At 43.4% G+C, this 18,205-nt stretch overlaps 1 protein-coding gene across 9 annotated transcripts in view; it reads left to right on the forward strand.

The window, feature by feature from the left end:
- The first annotated feature begins 3,647 nt into the window (after nucleotides 1-3,647).
- Nucleotides 3,648-18,205, forward strand: part of Ktn1 (kinectin 1) — a 98,018-nt gene continuing 83,460 nt past the window's right edge. For 7 of the 9 annotated variants that reach the window (XM_050162381.1, XM_050162383.1, XM_050162386.1 and 4 more), the window contains exon 1: nucleotides 17,990-18,062. The gene's annotated coding sequence lies outside the window, so the exon portion shown is untranslated. Of the gene's footprint in view, nucleotides 3,790-17,989; nucleotides 18,063-18,205 lie in introns of those variants that run through there. The other 2 variants (XM_050162388.1, XM_050162387.1) reach the window with 2 other exon arrangements.

Here is an 18,205-nt window from a genome sequence, read left to right on the forward strand (position 1 = left end):
GTGTGTGTGTGTGTGAGAGAGAGAGAGAGAGAGAGAGAGAGAGAGAGAGAGAGAGAGAGAGAGAACAATGAGAAGAGCCAGCTCCCTTTCTTTTCTCTTTCTGCTCCCATAATGCACTTTAGAGCTTTGTACGCTTTCCTGTTCTGACTGCGGCTGGCGGCTCTCTAGAGCTATCTTGCTCTGTGTAGAGCAACACTCCAGTGTTGCAAGCTACCATGTCTCTTGCTCATCTCCTGAACTGTGTCTTTAGCAGTCATTTCCCACCACTGAGTCACATCAGCTACTTCTGGTAAACACTTCAGGTCTTAGCTGTGACATGACTCTTTCTGATGGGAAATGGGTTCCCATCTCAGAAGCATGGCATCTTGTATTTCAGAAAAGTCATGTGACGGAGGTCAAAGAAAGAGGAGCTGTTCAAGAAACAATCTGTACCAGATGAACTGTAAGAGCTGCATGGCTGTCCCCAGGAATGTCACTGGTCACTTTGCTAAGGAGTCCTGCAGGATCTAGCTGTGGGCGTAGGAGCAGATTGCCGCAGGACGGGTATCAAATGGGGAGAGAGAACACACTGTCAGGTAAGCACCTCTCACATGACTGACAGAGAGCAAGAGCATAGGAACCAGAGCCAGGAGGGCATGCTGAAGGAGTGAGAACCTCAGGATGCCAGAGGGCTGACAGCCAGAGCTCCGAGTCATGGGACTTGTCGTCTAGAAAGATTATTCTGTAGCCTTCACAGAATAATGACTTGCAACAGAGCTTGGGCTCTGCTTACTTCTTCTCAAAAGTGTGACATTTCCTAAACAATATATAGAAGTACCCAAAGGTAGCTTTTCAAAACTACTCAACCAGCTGTGTATGGTGGCGCTTGGCAAACTCATTCATCAATGTGGCACCTTGGAAGGGACAGTTGCTGGAAAGACTGGGGTCCAGTTGAGCTATTTCCCTCTTCATCCAATCTCAGGGTCTCTCGAAGTCGTCCCTTCAGCAACGGAGTGGGATTTCTTCAGAGGGAACTTAGAGCTCTAAGATTAGTGGCTCCAAGAGACAGTGAGTGGAACGATGCGGGCCTGAAACTTGGCATAATGTCAGTTCTGCTGCCTTTGATTGGTTACAGCTATTACAGAGCCCGCCCAGATTCAAGAATGGGAACATACATCCTGAGTGACCCTCTTTGTAATGCAAGCAGCCCTTGCATGCCATGTGTTTGAAAACCTATACAAGGGGCACAACACAGATTCCCATCTGTACACTAGCCCCTGTGTGTGTGTGTGTGTTTCTCAAGACGGTTTCTCTGTGTAGCCCCAGCTGTCCTTGAACTCACTTTTTGACCAGGCTGGCCTCAAACTCATAGCCATTCACCTGCATCTGTCTCCCAAGTGCTGGGTTTAAAGGCGTGCCCCAGCATTGCATGGCTCAACTCTTTTAAGAGCTGGTTACTTGTACATGTGCAGCTGAAGTTTCTAAGAACCTTCTTATTTCATTGTTCAAGTGAAGGTGGGTTTGGAATCCTCCCTCCCAGGTCTGTGCCCTGCCTTGCACGTAAGTCCATCTCTGCCTCCCTGAGCTGGTGGCGTCAGGAGACACAATCTTCTCTATTCATATGTTGCAGGAATAGCAGGCGTCTCCTCCTCTGTCTGTATATTCCATGTCTCTAAATCTTTTTCAGAATCCAGGAAGATAGAAATTGCTCCATACTAAAAGCAGTAAACTGGACTTTTGTCAAATGAGGGGTAGAAGGAGAAATACTTTTTAGGTAACTACATTCTACCTGACAGTTTTCAATAAGGTTTAATTTTTTTGGTTATTTTAATGCTGAGTGCTAAACCTTTTTAGCAAGTTAGTTGTGGTTTCTGGCAACATTGGAGGGTAGTAAGCAGCAAAGTTAGTTATAACTTAGGCTAATTATATGTGTTAATTACAGTTAATTACGTTACATTTTATTATACTTCAAAACTTAAGAGGGTCAATCTTAAGTCCCAACAGGGATTGCCACCTGTAACATTTCTGGTAACTCTTTTTTTTTTTTTTTTTTTTTTTTTTTTTTNCTTTGAAGCCTGCCCTGAAACTAGCTCTTGTAGACCAGGCTGGGCTCGCACTCCCAGAGATCCGCCTGCCTCTGCCTCCCGAGTGCTGGGATTAAAGGTGTGCACTACTGCCAGCGGGCACTCGTTTTGATGTGAACAATTAGAAAGCTTACAAAGAATGAAGCACCAGCCACTTCCCTTTGAAAAGTCAAAAGTTCATCCAGAGAAGATGAAGTGGCTGCTGCATTTGTACTTTTTAATCGACCATAAGCAGCAGTACATTTAGAGAACCGTTTCCCTAAAGACCATTTTACTGTCTAACAAATGCACCTAAGTATTAATAGTGTGTAAAATAATAGTGTCCTTTTCCTAAAGTCAGATAGAAAAAATTAATTCTACCTGGAAACATATTTTTTCTCCTTCCCTTTTTTTTTTGTGTAGAGTTGTTTGTAAGCTGTTCAAGAACCTTTAAATTCCATCACAGAAATGACACAGTCCCCCTTTGTATTAAGCCGCTAATGGCTTCACTTCCCAACAAAGCCGGATCTTCTGGTATTCACAGGCTCAGGAGACAGCAGCTTAGAAACAGTATTTTGTGGGTCTTGGAGCCGCTGAGGGCTGAGTAATACTTATGAGAAACTAGGAAGAGCAGGCTCCTTGGGTTAAAATCTGATAGGATTTCGCGGTGGAGAAAGCGTTCTAGTGATCAGGGCAGAATTCTCAACAGCTCATCAGGCTGCCGCCACCTCTGCTTTAGTTTTTATTTCTGCTTTGGAGGTGCTCTGGAGAACTTGGACAGAAGTCATCTGAATACAGATGCACAGTATTCTTTGAACTAGCCTATAATGAGGATATTCTGTTAATATTGAGACCTTTCTGCAGCTCAAATCCTTAAGGAATGTCCCTAGTCAGGATATAGGTGATGTATCTCATTCTTGTGTCTCTACCCCAACTCCAGAAGTGTGTCAATCATTTGGTAACTTTTGAGAATAGAAGATACGTTCTGGGTAGTGACCCCCATTCTCTGAAAAAAGTGATACAAAATAACCACTAAAAATCAACACCCCACTTCCACCCTTAAGGCATAGAGAAGCAGGGATTCTAAGGTCAATCCCTCTTCGCGCTGCGCGTTCTCGTTATTTCCCCCGGCTTAAAAAATGACCACGAGCCAGCAGACACTGCACCTCACAGTGTTCGCACACTATTTAGGTTGGTGCTTCATCTTTCTCTCGGTGCTCCAAAGAGAATTCAGAGAGAACTCTATAGATACTCAGCAAAGGCAGAGTTCGGCTTTTTTTTTTTTTTTTTCCTCAATTTCTGAGAATAACTCACACCCAGCTGAGTGTGAGTGCGCGTGATTTCTAGCAACTTTGAGTTCGGTTAAAAGGAATTATCCGGTGTCGGGGCCAAGTGGTACGCTTGGGCGAGGGTCACGTGAGACCATGGCCGACTGGGGGGCGGGGAGGAAGAGCAGCGCCGAGTCGATGAAGGGATTCCATAGACTTCCAGGCTGAGGGGCGCCGTCTCCACAGGGCGGCGGGGCGTCTCGAGGTCGCCGGCCGCGCGGGCCTGTCCCTTTAAGAGGCCGATCTCCCGGCCGCTCTGGCCGCGACGCCCGGACGTGCGGAGCCGCCCCGCCCCGAAGCCGCCCGTTTCCTGCGGGGCGGCGCGACGGCACCTGAGCTGCTGCGGCGGGGCCTGGAGCGCGCTGACCCGGCGGTGGAGCCCGCGCCGCTCGTCCCGGCCCGGTTCTCGGCTGTGCAGGGTGAGGAGCGGGGCGCGGGGGCTTCCGTGCGCTCGGGCGCGTCCGCCTGGTAGGCCTCGGCCCGGGGGTCGCAGTCTGCAGCGTCCGCCCAGGCCGCGCCGCCGCCGGCCCGCTCTGGTTCCGCCTGCGGGGTCGGGCTCCGGGGTTCCGCCTCGGCCTCCCCGGGGCCGCGAGGCCCGACCCGTGCTCCGCCACCGCCGGCGCTCCGGGGCCGCCTCCCGAGGGCGAGGTCGGGCCGCTCGGGCCGCGGGGTGACCGTGGAGCCTATTTTTAGCCGTGCCCGCGGGCCCCCGGGAGGGCGGGCGGATTAAGGCTCTGAGGAGGGTGGACGAAGGGAGCGCCTCGCCCCGGGCGCCCTGGGCTGCGGCCGGGCCACGCGTTACGCCACGCCGGAGCCGCTCGCCTCCCGCCGGTCCCGGAGCGCGCGGCCCCTCCCACCGCCCGGTGCGCCGAGTTGGGGGAAACCCGGGAAGTTCCCCTCCCTCCCAGGGGTGTGTCCGCTCAGTCCCAACAATGGGATATGGGGCGTCCCGGACCGGGCCCCGTTCGGGGGTTGAGGGAGCAGAGTCCGGCCACCCCAGACCGGGACTCGAGGGGAGCAGCGTCCTCTCCTTTGTCCGGCCGCACCGCGATCAGGTTTGAAAGTGGGCTGTCTAGTGTCAGCCGGTCCTAGAGGGGGAGGAGGAGGAAACCGGGGTTCTAACAGCGGGGCCTCTGCTACACGCGGATTCCCAAGCAGCTACTGGAGTAAGTCTATCTCCAAGAGCCATGACTGAACAGTTCAGAGTTGTAGGGTGTTTTGAGAAATTTACACCCCACACGCAGGGAAAGGGGAGCACCCCAAAGGTGGACTAGACACTGCGTTGTGTAATTAGCAGATGACTTTGCCCACTTTGAATGTTTGCCCACCTCACCCAGAGACTAGCGGCAACAGCGGCTCCACTGTGGCTTGAGACTTGAGATACTCTAACCTTGGGCTGAGCTGGAGCATTCTGGCTGACCTGTATTTTGTATGTCCCGCAAGAACTGTTCATATTTGATAAATAAGCCCCTCCCCCATGCCTTTTTAAAATGGACTTTACTTGAAATAGCCGGGCTTAAATTATGTAGGTTTCTTTCCCATGCCTACTTTGAGTTAGAAGCATCTCTTAATTTTGTTGCCCTCAGTAGACATAAAGTGTCTTAAGTATCAGATGCATTTAGAGAATAAAGTGTTCTACTTTACTGAGACACACACTTCATATATAACGGGACCCATTGGAAAAAATGCCTCAAATGTCTTAAACGCTTCAATGTCATAAAGGCTACCCGGTTTATCCTTTCTTGATTCATTGTCAGCATTATGAAGAGGCATTAGTTTCTTTTTTTTTTATCGTATTGGATTATTTCTGTGTCCTCCTTAAGTGTTAGCAGTCTGTTGTAATCCCCGCCCCATGTCTCCTCTGTTGTAGTTCCCCCAAAACAAACAGAACCCGATAAACAAAATCAAAATATATCCCAAACCCTCTCCACTCAAGCGGTTCACAGACTTGCTAGTTTGTAGGTTTTGATTTTCTTTTGTTAGGTTTTTCTAAACACCTAAAGAGTAGAGATGTGTTCTGAGGCTTAACATTAAGATTGGTTGTTGGTCAGCTTTTAGTTGGAATTTTCCTTGAAACATTTGGAGGATGTATTGTTTTTGCAGGGAGGGGTGCTTTGGGATGAACCAAAAATCTTGAGAATGCCTGACAAACACTGTACTTTGGAGTGATACCTCTGGCCCTGGGATATGTATTGTTACTTCTATGCTTTTTTTTATAGCAAAATTTTGATTAAAAAGGTTTTTCACTACTTGGTAGTAAACGTAATGGTTCCAGGACGGTTTGGTTTAGGAATCTGACTTACAGGTAGTAAGGAAGTGCAGGAAATGGCCACGCTACTCATGGTTGTTTAGGTGTTTGCCAGTAACCTTGTAGGTGCTTGTGTGTTTGGAAAGAACTTTGAAGGCAAATCTGAAGTATGCATAGAGGCTAGAAGCAACTGTCTAGAGGTGACAGTGATTGCTTATTTATAAACTTCAAGCTGCTTCAGTTCTTAGGAACATTATTTGGGGTGTTCTGATAAAAAAGATGTAATTTTTGTGTAAGTGCCTGGGGGAAATTGGTCTAAAAGTATGAACTATACATAGAAATTTAATAAAGGTGCCATGAACCAAAGAGTTTGCTTAACTCCGCTATCTCTAAAGTCTGGAAGAGAAAAGTCATAATTTGCAAGTGTTTGTCAGGTGAATGGATTGGTGCTTACAGTGTCTTTGGAAGAGCTGACAGTGTAATAAGTTGCTTTTAATCCTTTTCACTTTGAAAAAATACTGTTGGGTATGATGGGGTCTTAAATCCCAGCACAAGCCAGAGAAAGGTGCCAACTAAGGTCACATAGTAAGACCCTGTTTCCAAAATAAAAATAAAAAAAGGTTGTGAGCTTTAGCTTTTAACACTGTCCCCTCATCCACCTTTAAAAGAAAGGGTCTAGGGCTGGAGAGATGGCTCAGAGGTTAAGAGCACTGGCTGCTCTTCCAAAGGTCCTGAGTTCAATTCCCAGGAACTACATGGTGGGCTCACAACCATCTGTAATGAGGTCTGGTGCCCTCTTCTGGCCTGCAGGAATTCAATCAGAGAGAATACTGTATAAATAATAAATAAATAAATAAATAAATAAATAAATAAATAAATAAATATAAAAAGAAAGGGTCTAGTCTCTACCATAGAGATAGTTGTACCCCAAGTTTGTTAAAGGGTCTAGTCTCTACTATAGAGATAGTTGTACCCCGAGTTTGTTAAAGGGTCTAGTCTGTACTATAGAGGTAGTAGTACCCAGAGTTTGTTAAAGGGTCTAGTCTCTACTATAGAGGTAGTAGTACCCAGAGTTTGTTAAAGGGTCTAGTCTCTACCATAGAGGTAGTAGTACCCCCATGTTTATTCACTATAGCAAAGAATTGGAATCACCTAGTTGTCTATCCACAATGAGTGGATAATGAAAAATAGGTCTCTGTATAAAACAGAATGCTGCCCAGCTCTAAGGAGAAATGTTGTCAAAAGTTTGCAGGAAGATTGATAGACTTGGAATATATACTAGTAATTAAGGCCATACAATCCCAGAAAGGAATAACTGAATGTTCTCTCTTGTGAGTGTAGTCTAGCCTATAATACCTATTCCATATGTGAAACAGTGTTCATGTATGTACATACAACATGAAGGCAAAAGAACAAGGAAGACTAAATATGGGAATGAGGAAGGATAGTGCAGGTGATTGACATGAGTTATGATTGAGGTTATGAGGCCAGTTGCTTCTCTAGTTCTAATTCTGACAAGGATTTTTTTATTTTTGGTGGTAGATAGGCACTGAAAGTGTAAAATTAACGTGTAGCTTCACAACTTCCATTTTGAATGTCAATCCTAACTGTATAGAAGCTCATTAAGTTGTATATACTTTGGGTCTGGTGAATTTTGGTGTTTGATGTTCTTATTTGCAATTTTTAAAATTAAAGTTTATGAAATAAATTAATGTAACACTTTGGTACTAAAACAAACAAACAAAAAACAACAACAACAACAAAAAAGAAAGGTACTCATTGTATAGCCCTGGTTGGCTTTGAACTCAGAGATCCTTGTCTCTGCAGCTGCCTCTAGTACAGTACACCTGACTCCTGTGGGCCTTTTTTTTTTTTTTGGAGCCTGTCCTGGAACTAGCTCTGTAGACCAGGCTGCCTGTGGGCTTTTAATCACTTTTATATACAAAGAAGCCAGACAAACTTTCAATAAAAAAAAATAATTTTGGTAGCGTTTCTGATTGGAAATATAACATTCCCAGAAAAGGTATAGGACTCGCTCAGCTCTTTAAGCCGGGTTCTGCTGCTGTGCATATCATTTATGCCCCCCAACACTGAGGACTGACCCTGCGCCCCGTTTACGGTAGGCAAGTGCTGTGTTGCTCATCTCCCTCATTTAACGACGACAGAAGAATTGAGAACTTTTAACTACACGTTAAGTCTGATTTCAGCCAAGTGATTTGTTCACTAATTGTTGCACTTGTTTGTACTCCTTTCTTCCAGGATTCTCTGCGTATTGGGTTCCATCTCACTAATGTGCACTTTTTCTTTATTGGTCTTCCTGTAAAAGGATATGTCCAATCCTTGAGCTCATTTTCTCTTTCTGTTTTTCTGGCAGTCTCATCCAGTGTCATGGCTCAAATATCTGTTCGTATGTCTAGTCTGATTTCCCTCTGCACTTCAGACAGTGTTAGGTCTTTCTTCCACTCAAACTGAGTTTCCCTGCTTCTTCTCTATCTGCTTCTTCCGATGCTTGAACCCCTTTACAGCTGATGCCATCCATCCAATGGTCTGGCAAAAATTGTTGGCGTTATCTCTGCTCATCTGTTTGATGCTTGACATGCTCTGATTTTTCTTGTTCTAAATAACACGATGAGAATCCAGTCGCTCTGCTTTGCTAATGGCCCAGTCCAAGGAACTCGCCTCTCGCTTAGACAGCTGAAGTTGCCCTCCTAACTGGCCTCCTTGCGTCAGTTCTAGCCCCGCAGTCTTTGCAGCAGCAGAGCATATCCCTTTTCAGAAGCAGCCCTTACAGCCTGGAAGGTCTTACACAATCTGGGCTTGCCCTCTCCGTTCCCTTGTTGCCTCAATTTAACTGCTAACCCCACCCCTGCTGCCTGGCTTACGGTCTGTAGGTGGTCTATTACCCTTCTATCACTTTCCCCGTAAGATATTTTTGTGACTTACTCTCTTACCTTCTTTGCTATTCAAGTGTCATTTTTAATGCCTATTTTATTTAAAACGATACCCCCTACTTCTAGTCTCTGTGCTGTGTTCTGGTTTTTGTACTATGTTACATTTTCTCTTTAAACCCTTGTGCCTTCTAGCATGCTGTATAATTTCCCTGTTAATTGGGTTTATTTCTTCTACCCTCAAACACATACTATAATACAGCTTTTAACAGAACAGGTATTTTATTTATTTTGCTTGTTTATGTATGTATTTATTTTGGGAGGGAATCATCGCTAGCTCAGGCTGACCTTGAACTTGCTATGTAACCCAGGTTGGTTTGAATTTTCAACCTTGTCTTCTCCTCCCCAGTATGGGATTATAACTAGATGCCATTACAACTGATACTCCTTTGTTTAACCTAAGTGTTTAAGGCATTGCCTGGCTATAATAGGTGCTAAGTGTTTAAGGCATTGCCTGGCTATAATAGGTGCTAAGTAAGAATTTGTCAAATGAATTAATTAAGCCTGTATCCTGCAGTTCCTTTCTTTGACGGATGCCTGTCGCTTTTAGTTTGTTTCTTTCCTAGGAGCTTTCAGGGGACAGAGGAGAGTGATGTGGGGGCTCTGGAGACCTTTGGTGAGGGAATAATGTTATACTGTGGTGGAGACTGAGTGCCACTCTGTATAAGATGACCTTGGTTAGTTTAAAAAATGGATTAAAATAAGGACTTAAAATACTTACGCACAGGAGGCGCTGCCTTTAATTCCAGCACTCTAGGTCTGGGGGAGAGCAAGCAAGTGGATTTCTGTGAGTTTGAGGACAGCTTAGTCTACATACTGAGTTCAAGAAAAGCTGGGATTAAGGGGTGTGCCACCACTGCCCAGCTGCTCTTTGCCTTTTTTAAAACTTGCGTATATGTTTTGTTCCTAAGCCATTTTTTTTTGTTTTGTTCCTTTTGAACTCTGTAAATGGGACTCTTTTTGTATGAATTTATTTGAAGCTTCCCTTTTCCACTTAAACCTTGTAGTCATGGTACTTAACTTTTGTTTGATTGCTTTTTCTTTCTGTGACAGGTTGCTCAGACTGACCTTGAACTCAGGACCTCCCTGCTTGCTGACTTTAGAGACCAGCTACATCATTGTGCCTGTCTGTAGCTTTCTGTAGTTGTTGGGCATTCTTGTCTCGGTTTCTTAACACATGGCTGTTGATTTTCCCATTGGCTCTTTCTTTCTGGCTGTATGACCTGAAAACTAATTCATGGCCGATTATGTATTACAAATAACTTCTGCTGCATTTTGATTTATTGTCATTTTTTATGTTGACTGTATTAAAACTAGTAGTTTTTTTTAATGTTTTTTTTAAATATTTATTTATTTATTATGTATACAATATTCTGTCTGTATGCCTGAAGGCCAGAAGAGGGTGCCAGACCTCTTTACAGATGGTTGTGAGCCACCATGTGGTTGCTGGGAATTGAACTCAGGATTTTTGGAAGAGCAGGCAATGCTCTTAACCACTGAGCCATCTCTCCAGCCCCTAAAACTAGTAGTTTTAATGTATCATTTTCCTTGGTGATTTATACATTGTATCCTGAGATTGTATTAAGATCAGGAGTATGAGGATATTCTTGCATTTTTCTTCCAAAATTTCTGTGCTTTCTCATAGTTCTGTTCCTGAAGTTGACTTTGTGATTTCTTCTTTCCTGTGATGGTTTCTTTCTCTGCAAACTCTGCACTGTGTCAGGTTTTTAGTTTTCCAGCTGTAAGTTGTGTTTGCTTACTAGATTCCTTAGTAGTTCCCTACAGTGTAGGGCTGTTTTGAGAATTGTATGCATGTTTTGCTTTATTAATTATGTAGAATTCTTTAAGAAAGTATAGATAGTTAAGTAGTTTGAAATATCAAACCCCACGCCCATATGAAATGTGAAAGATTGTAAACATCTCAGAGCAGGCCTTGTCAGGACATGTGCCTAGTCAGTCTGAGGAGCACTTTCTCTGTGTGCTCTTCGCACAGCTGTCTGTGCTGTCTCCACTGCTCTTCTAGCAGAGCTGTGCTGGAGTCCTCTGTGTGCAGGCTTTCCAACTCTGCTTCCCTTACATAGGCTGCTGGGAGTTTGCTGTGGACTGACGTTAAAGTCAGAATTCAAGTGTAGAAGCACGAATCAGTGAGCACCCTTGAGTTTGCCCACCCGAGAGAGTGTCCTTAGCATGAACCACCAGGAAAGAAATTTTCTGTTGAATAGGACACATTATTTTTGTACTTACTAAATTTATTTATTTATTTGTGTGTGTGTCTGTGTGTGTGTACGGGTGTACGGGTGTACGTGTGTATGCAGGTGTGTGGAGGCCAGAGAAAAATTTTTTGGAGTCAGTTTTCCTCTTTAATTACATGGGTTCTGGGGAGTGAACTCAGGTTGTCAGGCTTGGTGGCAGGCCCCTTTATCCACTGACTATCTTACCAGTCTTATTTTTATACTTTGTTATGCCTTTCCAAAGTTCTCTTGTGATTGAATTAATTGTACTCAAACTAGTAATTGTGGAAGTTTTCTTCCCAGTCCACGCCTTTAAATATTTACCAACACCAGTGAAAGGTGATAATACTTTTAAATGTAATTTTCTGATGGTTTCCTGACCTCTAGCCCACAATAAGCCCATTTGTGTATAGTGTTGCTGTGCCAGTGAAGTGAGTCCTATTCTCACGGCACCTGGTTTTCTTTTGCCCTGCTTGCCCAACTTAAAAAGGTGTTACAGTGTTTCAGTTTGCTTATCTTAGTGTTACTGAGGTGGCTTGGGAAATACATATGTGGCTGTGTGGGCATGGTGTGGTGCCTGCCTGAGACTCAGCACAGAAACCAGAAAGCGGGGAGGGGGAAGAAAATGCCTACAGGCCAGTCTGATGAGTAGAATACGGTTTTAGGTAAAAATTTGCATTTTGATGGTCATTTCAGGTAAGATTAGTGCTTCGTTTATATTGTCTTTTGTGTTAATTACATTTTTAAAAAATTATTTTTATTTTACTTGCATCAGTGTTTTGCCTACATGTATGTCTGTGTGAGGGTGTCAGATCTTGTAGTTACAGACTGATGTTAGCAGCTATGAGTGCTGGGAATTGAACCTGGGTCCTCTGGAAGAGCAGTTGGTGCACTTAACTGCTGAGCCATTTCTTCAGTGCATGTTATTTATCTTTCACAAATTGGTTTATATCAGTCTTTTTTAAAGATCTCATACTGGCAAATGTAGTGTATTTGTAAACCTTTAGCTTGTAGAAAAGCAACTCATTATTTTATTAGGTTTTGAGTACTTTGCTTTCTACGTATAAAACTTTGGATTTATTTAGCATGTTACGATGTGTATGTGTGGGTACACATGTGCCACAGTGCATGAGCAGAGGTCAGAAAACAAATTACACTGGACTGTGGTGGTAAATGCCTTTAATTCCAGCACTTGGGAGGCCAGCCTGGTCTACAGAGCAAATTCCAGGACAGCCAGGCCTGTTACACAGAGAAACCCTGTCTTGAAAAAACCCAAACCAAAAAAAGCCCCCCCCAAGAAAAACCCCCAAACAAACAAACAAACAAAAAACAAAACAAAACAAAAAGCTGACTGGAATTGTATGTCCTTCCACCAGGGAATCAAGGAATCAGACTTGAAGTGGGCAGGCTTGGGTGGTGTCAGGTACTTGTGTATTGATAAAATACCTTGACCAAAAAACCCAAAAAGACCCAAAAAAAAACTAAAAACAAAAACAAGTTTGGGAAGAAAAGGTGGAGTGGGTTCTGAAGGGAAGGTATGGCTGCAGGAAGCTGGAGATCACACCCCTGTGTATACAGGAAGCCAGGAGAGCCGGAAGCTGGGTAAGGCCTCTAGTGCTCTGCTTGTTTAGCAGGGCCCTGGTTCATAAGTTTCCGCAGCGTCACCAGGTACCTGAGCCTCTCGGATTTTTTTTTCCCCCCAAGACAGGGTTTCTCTGTAGCTTTGGAGCCTGTCCTGGAATTAACTCTTGTAGACCAGGCTGGCCTCGAACTCACAGAGATCCACCTGCCTCTGCCTCCCAAGTGCTGGGATTAAAGGCGTGCGCCACCACTGTCCGCCCTTGTCTTTGCTCTACTGTTGGGAAATAACTTTCAATAATCTATTTGGGTTTCCTTGAGTTAGCTTGTTTTTTGAGACAGGGTCTTACTGTATAGCCCTGACTGATCTAAAAGTCAGTGTGTAGATCAGGCTGGCTTTGAAGTCACAGAGATGAGCCTCCTTGTGCTTTGAGCACTGGAATTAGGAGTGCTCTGCCATACCTGGTTTAGTGTTTTTTTTAAAAAATTATTATTATTATTTTTTGAAACAGGGTTTCACTATAGCTTTGGAGCCTATCCTGGAACTAGCTTTTGTAGACCAGGCTGGCCTCGAACTCACAGAGATCCACCTGCCTCTGCCTCCCAAGTGCTGGGATTAAAGATGTGCGCCACCACCGCCCGACTTTTTTTTTAATTACTAAAAGAAAATATTTACTTTTATTCTTTGTGTGTCTATGCGTGTGTAAAGTGATTTTTTTCATTTATGGAATCTTGCAAAATACATAGTTATTTTGGGCTCCTCTTAATTTACAAGGTGACCTTGTCTTGTAAGTGGTTGTATTTCATTACCGGTCTCTCCTCTAATCTAACTGAAGGCATGTTAATGGATGTCCTTGACAGGCTCATACTTTCTATTCCGGGCTGGCCTCAAACTGTCCATCTGCCTGAATTAGCCTCCACGTGTTGGTGTTATTAGGCTTGTGCCACCATACCCAGGCCTTTGAAACTATTTTTAATCATTTATTAGTTTTAAATTTTTGATTGCTTTTTATTTTGCAGAAATCCTAATTCCTATTTGTTAAGTCACTTTTTCCTATTGAGTGCTTTTTGTTCAGGGCTTCTGTTGCTGGAGTAAATACCATGAGTCTCAAGTGTGGGTAGGACGGTTTTGAATGGACCTCTCCTGGGTGTGGTTGAGGAGGCTTTTTATTGTAGATGTGACGTAGAGAACAAACAGCCAGAGGCATCTGGAAGGGTCCAGACTGACCATGGCCAGCAGACTAAACCAGGCTTTGGGAAGGGAGAGTGAGAGAGGAACCAAGGGGCCAAGAGAGTGCATGGGAGCCAAGAGTGCATTTAGCCAAAATGGCTGAGTTACAGAGGGATCAGAGTTTGGGGAGAGGGAAAGGAAGCCCAATCCCCAGTGGCTGGAGAGGTTTAGGGTAGGGGCGGGGTGAGAAGTGCTGGGAGGAGCCCCAGGTACTGAGACTTGTCCTGGGTGTCTTTAGGAACACGATAGTTTCATCTTACAGATTATAGTCCATCATCCAGGGAAATCAGATTAGAAATTGTGGCAGAAACCTGAAGGCAGGAGCCCAGAGGCAAGAACTAATGTAGAGGCCATGGAGGAGTGTTGTTGGCTGCTTGCTCCTTATGACTTGCTCAAGCTGCCTTCTTCATTGCATACATGATCACCAACCCCATGGGCTTTCCCACAGGCCTATCTGGTTGTATTTTCTCAGTTGAGTTCCTTTTTCCAAAACGACTCTAGTGTCTATCCTATTTGTCATAGCACAGCGTTTATCACTGTGACATTGTCATGCATGGATCATATTCATGCCTCATCTGTCCGTGTCCTTCCCTGTCCCTTCCGTGTCCTTCCGTGTCCCTTCTTCCTGTGTTTTTCTTCCTTTATTCTTCTACATAGGAGAAATATTTGATACTTGTCTTTCTGTGTCTGGTTTTATTCTGCTCACATGATTGTCTCTAGTTCTGTCTGTCCTGCAGACAAGATGATTTTCTTCTTTATGGCTGAAAGAATTCTCTACGGGTATGTGCTACATTTTCTTAGCTGATCGACACCTGAGTGATTCCATAAACGTGGCTGTTATGAATATTGTTGCAGTAGACATGGATGTGTGCGCAACTTGACTGTGCTGTTTTGATTCCTTTAGTATTTACTTAGGGAGTGGTATCAGGCTATGATAGTTCTATTTTATCTTTCTAGAGTCCCTCATACAAATGTTCAAATAGTTTATATTATATCCCTCCCCCAAGTACCATCTTTTGGTATACTTTTTTAAAAATATTTTATTTATTTATTTATTCATTATTCTTTCTTTCTTTCTTTCTTTCTTTCTTTCTTTCTTTCTTTCTTTCTTTCTTTCTTTCTTTATTTATTTATTTATTATGTATACAATATTCTGTCTGTATGCCTGAGGGCCAGAAGAGGGCACCAGACCTCATTACAGATGGCTGTGAGCCACCATGTGGTTGCTGGGAATTGAACTCAGGACCTTTGGAAGAGCAGGCAATGCTCTTAACCTCTGAGCCATCTCTCCAGCCCTGGTGTACTTTTTTTTTAAGTGATTGACTAAGTACTAGATATTAGTCCTCTGTCAGATGAGTAGTCTGTAGAGATTTCCTTGAGGTTTTTTAGATGTTTTTTTCACTGTTTCCTTTGCTCCATAGTTTGATGCAATCTCGTTGGTCACTTCCTAGTCCTTCCTGAGCTGTTGGGGTTATGTATAGTCATTGCCTGTGCCTATATCTTGACGTGTTCTCTGCTGGCAGTGAAAGGGTTCCAGGCTTTTGATTTGTTGTGAGTGGATTTCCAGGTAGGGTGAGAGAGATGACTCTAGCTTCAGTCTTCTGCATGTGGATATGTGGTTTTCCTAGCACAGAAGGAGGCTGCCTTTTCTCCAGTACGTGTTTTTGCACTTCTGTTGACGGTTGGCCATACATGCTTGGGTTTGTTTCTGAATGTTTAAATTGGCTCCATGGTTATTTTTATGCCAGTACCATGCTGTATTTGTTGCTGGGGCTCTGTAGTTTAAGCTGAAACCAGGCATTGTGATAGCTCTAGCAATGTTCCTTTTTCTGAGTGTTGCTTTTGGATATTTTGGCCACCAGCAATACATATTGCATATCACTATGGCATACTGCCTATAAACGAAAAATTTTTCTAAAAAAATGCTTTTGGCTTAAGAAAAACAACATAAAATTAGGTATTGTAGTCTTAAAGGACTGGAAGCATGATACCGTGGTGATCTGTTCGGGACGCAGAGTATTTAGGCTTGGTGATCCGATTCTAGCTTGTTTTACCAGGATGTAGTAATAAACTTGCTCAGTGTAGACCTCACAGGTCTTGCTAACTACCTTGTCCATTGAAGAGCATGCTGTGGGCTAACTCCTGACATGCACATTTTCTAAAGCTGTATTCAGTTAGTTGTCCCCATGCCATTGCTTTATAGTTAAGGAATTTTAAGTTCCTTGTAGTAATATTTTGTTTATGTTTTAACAAATAAAGCGTGCCACCAGAGGCCAGGGAGTGGTGGCACACAGCTTTAATCCCATGTCTTGGGGACAGAGGCAGAGGGATCTCTGTTAGTTCAAGGCAACCCTGGGCTATACAAGATTGAATCCATTTAAAAGAGAAACAACTCACACAAAGTTGATCCCAGGACTTGGGATCACATGTCTTTAATCCCAGTACCCTAGTGGAGGTCGTTTTCAACCTTCTTTAATACAGTTCCTCAGGTTGTGGTGACCCCCCCCACCATAAAATTATTATTATTTTTTTTTTAAATTTATTTATTATGTACACAATATTCTGTCTGCGTGTACACCTGCAGGCCAGAAGAGGGCACCAGACCCCATTACAGATGGTTGTGAGCCACCATGTGGTTGCTGGGAATTGAACTCAGGACCTTTGGTAGAGCAGGCAATGCTCTTAACCCCTGAGCCATCTCTCCAGCCCCATAAAATTATTTTTGTTGCTACTTCATAACTAATTTTACTGGTTTCGAATGGTAATATAAATATCTGATATGCGATCCCTATGAAAGGGTTGTTCAAGAACCACTGCTTTGGCTAGCAGTGGTGGATGGTGCATGCTTTTAATCCCAGCACTCGGGAGGCAGAGGCAGGTGGATCTCTGAGTTCGAGGCCAGCCTGTTCTACAAAGCGAGTTCCAGGACAGCCAGGACTACACAGTGAAACCCTGTCTCGAACCCCGCCCCCCCCCCAAAAAAAAATACAACAACTTTTTTTTGGATCTTTCTGTGTCTGTGTTGAAGGCCACCCTGGTCTATATAACTAGTTTTAGAACAGCTCAGGCTGTTATACTGAGAAACCCTGTCTTACTTTGAGAACCAAAGGAAACAGAGGCAGGTGAATCTTGAGTGTGAGGCCAGCTTGGTCTACAGAGCCAGTTCCAGGGCAGTCAGGACCACACAGAAAAAAACCTTATCTTGAAAAACAAACAATAAAAAAGTGATTACTTAAATTTCTGTTTTAATGTGAAAGAAATTTAGCTATTTATGATTTCATTCTATTTAAAAATGTAATGATTCTTTTTTATTCATAGTCTTGGTTTATGTAACTGTTACGTTCAATATAAATGATCTTTTATGTATTTTTCTATATTGTAGTCTTAACTATGTTGTGTAGTATTTCTGTAGATATTCCACATTGAAATAGTTTGTTTTTCTATTGAAAACGGTGAAATACGCTTCTCTCTGTGTGTATACACACATATACTCTTGCCAGTTAAGTGGTTTGATTGGAATTCTTAAAATTATTTTTAGACTTAAATGTCTTTGGGCCAGGTCTCCCTCTGTGGTGTAGGCTGGCGTCTTGACTGGTGATCTTCCTGTGTCAGCCTGCAGGAGTAGGCTTCAGTCACATTTAACAGCAAGGTGATTCCCAGGTAACTCATGATATGTGCTCTGAAATACAGCATGTGAGTTTACCCTCCAGTTTTTCTGTTTGGAGTGCTGTGGAAGTCACACATGCCAGGCACATGCTTTACCATTGAGTAATTCCATCTTCTATATTGCTAATAATTTTGGAATTCTTTAAATGGACTGCAGGGTTGAAATCTTTGATTCTTATTTTAGAACAAGGTTTTTGTGCAGAGATGTATGTTTTCCCTTGAAAGAACCTGGGAATTATTTGTAAACATTAGTGGGTATACTTTTTTTTTTGTACAAAAGAAACACTAGGTATATCTCATCACTTTGGTGAAGGATTTAGCTTGAGTAAAATATAGACGACAGTTGGTGTGGACTGTGCCTTGAGCAGAATTTGGGCTTGATTTCTTGTGATCCTGTGCAAATTTCACTTCTGATTTACTTAACAGAAATTTCAGTTGCTATTTATTTGCTGTTACAGCATTCAGAATAGAATCCATTAAAATTCACATGTGGTTAGTTTAGAAAGGTGATTAATACTCTGTACCTGAAGGAAGACGTTACATCGGTCATTTTGCCAAGTCTGTCTAGTCTCTGTTACCAGTTCAAACATAATGAATACTATGGGCTTAGAACATTTTAATCATAGTGTTTTTTTTTTTTTTAAATTTATTTATTTATTAAATATTTCTGTCTCTTCCCCACCTCCGCCTCCCCTTTCCCTCCCCCTCCCTCGTCAGCACAAAGAGCAATCAGGGCTCTCCGTCCCGTGGGAAGTCCAAGGAAAACCCTCCTCCGTCCAGGTCTCGTAAGGTGAGCATCCAAACATCCTAGGCTCCCACAAAGCCAATACATGCAGTAGGATCAAAAACCCATTGCCATTGTTCTTGAGTTCTCAGTAGTCCTCATTGTCCGCTATGTTCAGTGAGACCTGTTTTAACCCAGGCTTTTTCAGA

The sequence above is a fragment of the Alexandromys fortis genome, unplaced genomic scaffold, assembly GCF_014885135.2.
Source record: "Alexandromys fortis isolate MF-2015 unplaced genomic scaffold, M_Fortis_MF-2015_v1.1 scaffold_130, whole genome shotgun sequence".
Lineage (NCBI taxonomy): Eukaryota > Metazoa > Chordata > Mammalia > Rodentia > Cricetidae > Alexandromys > Alexandromys fortis.